The 7,383-nt window shown below is 42.2% G+C and overlaps 1 protein-coding gene across 2 annotated transcripts in view; it reads left to right on the forward strand.

Moving 5' to 3' along the window:
* Positions 1-252: 252 nt before the first annotated feature.
* The window catches only part of LOC103371390 (guanine nucleotide-binding protein G(I)/G(S)/G(O) subunit gamma-2), a 23,945-nt gene continuing 16,814 nt past the window's right edge, over positions 253-7,383 (forward strand). The window contains exon 1 of one of the 2 annotated variants that reach the window (XM_008300701.1): positions 253-447. The gene's annotated coding sequence lies outside the window, so the exon portion shown is untranslated. The remainder of the gene's footprint in view (positions 448-7,383) is intronic. The other variant, XM_008300700.1, reaches the window with a different exon arrangement.

Raw genomic sequence — 7,383 nt, forward strand, 5'->3', positions numbered from 1 at the left:
CATTTGTTTACTGTGTGGCTGTTTAGAGAGACAGTCGAGGCTTTTCCTGTGGACCTCTGGGAGACGGAGGGAGTGTGTCCTAATAGCAGAAAAAAGAAAAGACACAAAGAGCGAAGGGAGGAGGAGGAGGAGGAGGAAGAAAAAGAAAGGAGGGTAGTTTCTTGCAGGCTGAGTGTTTGGCTGAAGGGTGGAGACTGGAGGAGGAGGAGGAGGAGGGAGGCAGGGAGGATCTCAGCTGGAGTAGATAGAGGGAGAGAGAGAGAGAGGGAGGCGTACAGAGAGAGGAGTGTTGTGGATGTAATCGGCTGACTTACTGACTGTGTGTGTGACAGCGAAGCGATCGGGGAGGAGAACGTGTGGATACTTACTCTGCCGGGCTGGATGTGTTTGGCATCACGCAGCACAGAACCACTACAGAGGTAGGCGTTTTCCACGTCCCGGCTCCAGGTATTGTTTGTTATTTTCCTACTTGCATCTGGGTTAATTGCATCCAAAACAGGGTGTGTTCCACGAGAAGGAGGAGGAAGAGGAGGTGGAGTATGAGGAGGAGGAGGGGGGTTGGTGTTTTTATGTTGCTCGTGGACAGATACAGTCGCTGACAGCAGCATGCATTCAGCAGAAGACCGAGAAAACGAACACAGATGTGGCGTTTTTTGTTTTGTTTTTTTTCCACCGTCGCGTATTTAACTCACATTAAATCACCCAATCATGTGTTGTGTTACATATCCAGGCCCATTACGAATGCACACCGCGAGTCACAATTACGCAAGAGCTCATGACCAGGCGGGTCGCGGCGTATCTCCCAAGACGAACCGCTCCGAGGCCACGGGTTGCTTCGTTGAGGCTTAAAAGAGCAGCGAACAAAGTGACCGACGACAAACGCCAGAAACCTTGAGAGTTGTTCCGACGTCAACAGAAATCGCAGAGTGTCACAGACAGGAAGCGGAAAGAATATGTGCACTCGATGTCAGTGTGAGGACTTTCAAGACGCCTTATTAGCTCGGTCTCTTAGAGATGTTGGAAGGAAGGAAGGATGTTGTCGTGCTGAGGGCTCTGACCTTTGTACTCGCTGCACTTGTTTGTCTCTGACGGTGTTGATTTTTGGTTTTTAAGCTTACTCGAGCGTGCCGTGGTCTGTCAGAATAAAAGCATCCAGAAGTGTTCGTGAGGTTGGTAGAGAAAAGCCTCAAGTCCTGTCAAGTTACAAGTGTTTGTGAGGAAGTCTTTAAGCAGTTAGGACCTGATGTTTGTGACTCAGTTTGGACGACGTGGCTGCTGTTCCAACCCTGAAGTCTTGTCCAGCCAAGTCTTAAGTCTTAAGTCTCCAAACCTAACTAGCAAAACCTGAGAGTTTTCTTGTCTCAAGTCAAGTCTTTATGGAGTCAAGAAATTCCAAGTTCTGGTTTTTTGTGTCTTTGTGTAAATCATTTCAATTTCAAAGTCTTGTCTGACTGAAGTATCAAGTCAAATTTTGTGTCACAACTAATCCAAGTCTTTGTTTTCGTGACTCTGGTCTGACCTGAACCCATGTCTCAAGTCTCAAGTGTACCAGGACTATATTTTAGGTCTATTCCTGCAAGTGCTGCCCAAAAAAGTCTCTAGCCCTCGAGGGTGAAACACAAGACACGCAAGATTTCGTCTTTCATCTTATCCAAAAAAGTCACGAGTCAGTACTTTATGGAGTCAAGTACCACTCAAGTGAAACTCCAAGATCTTGTTTTTTGTGACTCGTGACCAGTTGTGTGTTTGTCTTTTTTGTGTAAATAAATTCTTAAGTCTTGAGTCTCAAGTGAGATTTTGTGTCACAACCACAATCGAAGTCCTTGTTTTTGTGACTTGGTTCTCACCTGAGCCCATGTCTCAAGTCTCACGTGTACCGGGATTATATTTCTAGTCTATTCCCTCAAATCTGGCTCAAACAGGTCTCAAGTCTTTGAGGGTAAAACACGAGACCTGAATGATTTTGCTTTACGTTTTTAGGGAGTCATGTCTCCGATAAGTCGAGTGTTTTCTTTGTTTGTATAAATCAAGTCTAAAGTCTTGTCTAACCAAGTCTCAGGTCAGGCTTTGTGTCACAACTGGAATCTAAGTCCTTGTTTTTGTGACTTAGATCTAGTTTGAACTTTTGTCTCAAGTCTCAGATGTACTAGAACTAGATTCTAAGTCTGTTGTCTCAAGTCTTGACCAAACAAGTGTCAAATCCTAGTTGTTAAACATGAGACATGAAAGTTTTCAGGTAGTCACATCTCATTTAGGTCACAGAAACCATGTTTAAACCTGGAGTCCTGATTTTTCCACCTTAAGTCTGAATCAAGTGCAAGAATCAAGTCTTTGGTAGGTCAAGTCTGTAGGGAGTCAAGCTTCAAAGTTGTCGAGTGCAAATCGTGTCTCAGATGCTCTTTTTGTGATTTTTTTTTAGGGAGTCTTTAAGGTGTCTTTAGTAAGTCAAGTAACACAGCTGTCATGTGTAAGTTGACTTTCAAGTCATTGTTTTTGTGGCTTAAGTCTAAATCAACACAACACAATTCTCAAGTCTCAAGCCAGGTTTCATGTCACAGCAGTCATCTACTTTTTTGTTACTTAGATCTGACCCTGAGCCCATATTTTACATCTCAAGTGAACCAAAACTATATTTTAGTCTGTTCCCTTAAGTCTTGCCCAAACAAGTCTCAAGTCCTTCAGGATAAAACATGAGACAGGAATGATTTTGCTTCTGTTCAGGCTTTCACAAGTCCGGTTTAGATAAGTCAGGTGTCACACGGTGCTTAGCCATTCCTGATTTTTGTGTCTCTTTTTTTTTTTTGGATCAAATTCAAGCCTTGTCCTACTAAAACTTAAATCCCAAACTCTACTAGAGTTGTTTATAAATCTCTTAGGGCCAGTCTAGTTAAGTCTCAAGCCAAGTTACTGAGGGAAAAACATGTTTGCTTTCAAGTTTCAAGTCAAATTTTTGATAGTTTCAGTCTGTAGGAAGTCGAGCCTCAAAGCTGTCGGGTTTAGGTCTGACTCAGGGGGCTATTTTTGTCATTAAAGTCTGACTCAGGTCGAGAGCGTTTTTTAGATCATGTCCGAATATGTGTCAAGTCAGATTTTATGTTACAACAGTCACTTAAGTCCTCATTTTCATGACATAAGTTTGACCTGAGTCCATGTCGTAGCAGGACTGTATTTTTAGTCTGTTGCGTCACATCTCGCCCAAACTGGTCTCAGATCCACGCCTCAGATAGGTCAAGTGTCACAGAAACCACATTTAAACCTCGAGTCCAGATTTTTGTGACTTAAGTCTCACGTTCACCAGGACTGTGTTTGAGGCCCAAGTATTGTCCAACCAGAAGTCAAATCTGCAAGTTTCAAAACAACCAAAGCTGTTTTTCAAGTCTCACGTCAAGTCTTTGGTGGGTAAAGTATGAAGGAAGTCAATTCTGAAACATGTTGAATCTACGTCATGTGCTGTGTTTTTCAGATCTCAAATCTACTTTTGTTTATGTCTAACTAGTAATAAGCAAAAGTCAAGTTGAGTTTTCAGGGCAACTTTTGCAGCAGATTGTGTTTCTCAGTCGGTCTTGTTCACACAAGTTTTCGGGAGTAACTTGCATGTCATTTCCAAATCTTTTTTTGCGCTGTAGCTGCTGACCACAAAGACATGAATTGACAAGCAGTTCTTATCTGTTCATGACAGCTTGGATGAGATGTGTGACATGCAGATACACAGCGATGATGGTACGCTTAAAGTACGCCAGTGTCTGAAGCAGCACACGCTCTGCAGAATCTGAACAAGCCCGGATGTTTGTAATATTGTTAACAGCCCAGGAGTCTGGCCGTGTTATTCGCTGCATGCTGATTGATTCCAGAGGAAAAGTATGTTTATGCCTCCTCGCTCAAGGCGAAAGCAAAAATCCTGCCGAAACCTGGCAGTTAAAGCACGTAGAGGAGAGCTTTGTGTCCACAAAACTATCACTGAAGACAAGTGGGAGAGGAAGCTCACCTTTTAAACTTGGCAATCACACCGGCCACCTTTAAATATGATTTACAGAGTGGACAAGAAGCTCTGCAAGATGGCTGGTTTCCGTCCAAAGTGGCCAGAGGAGTTTTAAACAGCTCTATCACTCCCAGCCAAAAAATCATCAGTATCACTTGGCTGATGGCTGGTGTTAATTTTCCTCCCTGGTCACACAAAAACACGTGTTTTATTTTCTCTTCTTTTTTGTTCGCCTCTGAAGCTGTGTAGCTGTTCCTGTGACAGCCAGTGTCGTGCATTGTTTCTAGCCCACTAACTACACTGCTGTTACGTAACGCGCATATCAAAGGTTTTAACTGCTTTAAACGTCTAAAGGAAAAGAAAACCACTTGGTCACTGCTTTAAACCAACAAAGAAGGAACACGGCGGGCCTTGATCGTTTGATTTAATAAACATAATAGACCACATTTGCGCTCCCTGGAGCAATAAGCCTCCTCCCTGCTGCCTCCTTGACTCCCAGGGGATGCATCATTTCCTGGGCCACTGCCTCCTCCCCTCCCCCCCTTCTGGGACCTAGATTAACCCCCAGCGCACACATATAAGAGCGCACGGATACGCCACAGCGTCTAAGATGGCAGGATGGGCAGGGCACGCTGGCGGTGGCACAGATGTCCGGGCTAATCGAATGATCATGGGTGGTGGTGGTCTGACCGAGAGGCAGCGGCACGACGACACAGAGAGAGTTAAGGCTCGGTTTAATAGAGGCTTATGCATCGAGAGCAAAGCGTTTCACGTCGAGTAAGTTTAGGAAAATCAAACAATCCATGATGTCTATTACTGAATCATGAAGACACATTTAAAAATATTTTTTTACAATATTAAAAACAGGGTTATTTAATCTGAAATCATCAGGGACCTTCTGGTTCACCCTCATGTAATTTGCTTGAAACTTCTTTCTCATAAACTAAGTATATTTAAAATGGAATCCAAGGTAATTAAAAAAACTAAAAGCTCCCTTGAACAACTTTTAGATTGTTTTTCACACATTGAACTTTGTGGCAATGCTTGAATGACAAATCAGAGATATTTGTGCAAAAATAGTTCTAAAAATGTGATGATTTGAGATGAAATGACCCAATAATAAGACTGATGGGCCTGAGAACCATTTTTTTATTACTACAAGCAGCATAGTCCTACACCAACCAGCTGTTGATGTCAAATTACAAAAAAAAATACTGGATAGTTCACAGGAGAAATCCCTGCAATAGTGTTTTTTCCTTTTTCTTCTTCTTCTTCTTACTAATCTGAAGTTGTTCTGTTGCCATCTGCAGACGTCATGTTAAGTTTAGCCTGTTCCTTGTTGATAGATCTGATTATTTTACTTAGTTTTGACCTGACCACTGATTAACAAGGTACCACTGTCCTACCAAAGTCATTTTCAGTTGGCACAGACACTACAATAGTAGTTTCTACCAACAGTTTCTGTGTTGGTCAGTAAAATGTCAGATTTACATTCTGTACAGCTGCATCAAGCTCATTCCCACTTTAGATGATTCCTTTAATAAACGTAGCCTTTTTACATACGCTAGAAGATGAACCTCTTTTCAAATGGGCCTGGAAAGCCATGATTGATGAACTGTTTCCACAATTAAGCACCCACACAGTGTCGATGACGCCGAGGCTTTCGCTCTTCAAAGGTTTGATTTGCAGCTAAAAATGTTTTAACTTCATGTGTTTCTTTAGTCAGCGACAAATTAGGAAAAAACAAACAAAATATCCAAGATTTGAAAGCAAGTTTTTAGTAACTTCATGAATACGATGTGGGTTATTTTTTTAAATTCATGAATGGAACAAAACCACAAGCCTCCTTTCCACATACAATACAGAGTAGAGTAGATGTTATAGTACAACAAAACATTACTATAGTAGTAGCTGAAATGCTAAATACTGAATATGAAGCAACACAAACATTGTCTTTTGATATTTGTGTATGTTTCAATCAGTGTAAGTGTAGTTTGTTGCAGGAAACGGATGCTCAAATCAAATTATAGCTGAAGAAATGTAGTTATGTGGGAGTTGTTTTTGACTTGATGTGACTCAGACATAAGCTGGTTAGTGACCAAACAAGTTAGTTCACAGCAACTATTAGCCCTTCTCCTGTGACTAAAAAACAATATTACACAGATATCAGCTTTAGTTATTAGTTCAGTGAAAAGTAAAACATTTTTACTCAAAAGTGACAAAAACATTGTAATAAAGCACATTCTCATTATGTCTAGCCTTGTGTTTATACTTTTAAAGTCTTTTTCGTGTCATCTTTAATGTCCGACCTCTTCGACAGACCATTTTGTGGCTGAGCTTTTCCAGATTTCTCTCTGTTATGATGTTAAAAGTGCAGGTCGGAGTCTGGCATTAGCAGGAGCCGTGATGGAGAAGGACGCTCAGCTGTCACACTCAGAATCATCTCCACAGTCGATCGCGACCTGACAGCTCGTCTCTCAGCGTCCCGTCGCTTCGTGCGCAGGGGGAGGCGCGTCCTTTCTCCTGTTCAAGGGCAGGGATCCGTGCTGTGTTACATTCAATAGTCGATATCGCCTTGATTGTGTTCATTAATAACTCCGGAGGTCAGGTTTATGTTTCCTCTCCTTGCTGCGGTCGCTGTAAAAGCCTCCCCATGGAAGAAGGCATTACCGTCACTTCTCCCTCTTTTGTCTCCCTGATAAACTTTATTTCCAGCTTTTATTTATTTATTTGTTTATCCAGCCCCCGCTCGACCTGCGCATCCTCTCCTATCGGCTTACGGCTCCGTGGGTCTTTCTTTAGCCGCCCTCTGCTGCCTCTTGTTTCACGGTGACATCGCAGCTCGTCGTCCCACGACACACCGAGGACGCTCAGTCACACTGGGACTCAACTTTAGGTGTGCGCGAGAGTGCTTTTTCCACGCTCGTTCACCTCTGCTGAAGAAATAATGATTTAAAAAAAAACATCATTGCATGTTTGAAAATCTGCAGGATTCAGTTTGTGGGTTTTGTAGTAAAAAAAAAAAACTTCAATCTGTAAAATTCTCTACAAAATCAGATCAAAGTAGCATCACAGTGTTTCCTTTAAGTATGCCGTGCATCAGTCTTATTTAAAAGGTTAGTTAATCCAAATGCTGCTCATACTATCAGGCCATGCAGACCGGTTTTAGTAATATGACACAATGAGGACGCGTGTGCACATTCATTAAACTCTTTACCTAATTAAAGATTGTCCAACAAAAGCTTAGAAAGTGCAAATGGACACGGTGGATCTGTGAAGCTTTTTGTCTTCATAGATAACTTACTTACAAAGACAAGCGGGACAATGTTAGCTGACTATAACACCTTGTCGGATTGGGATTAGGTTAACGTTAGCAGTTTGCTCTTTATTGGATTTACACGCCA

Source organism: Stegastes partitus, unplaced genomic scaffold, assembly GCF_000690725.1.
Source record: "Stegastes partitus isolate 25-593 unplaced genomic scaffold, Stegastes_partitus-1.0.2 Scaffold1576, whole genome shotgun sequence".
NCBI classification, from domain to species: Eukaryota; Metazoa; Chordata; class Actinopteri; family Pomacentridae; genus Stegastes; species Stegastes partitus.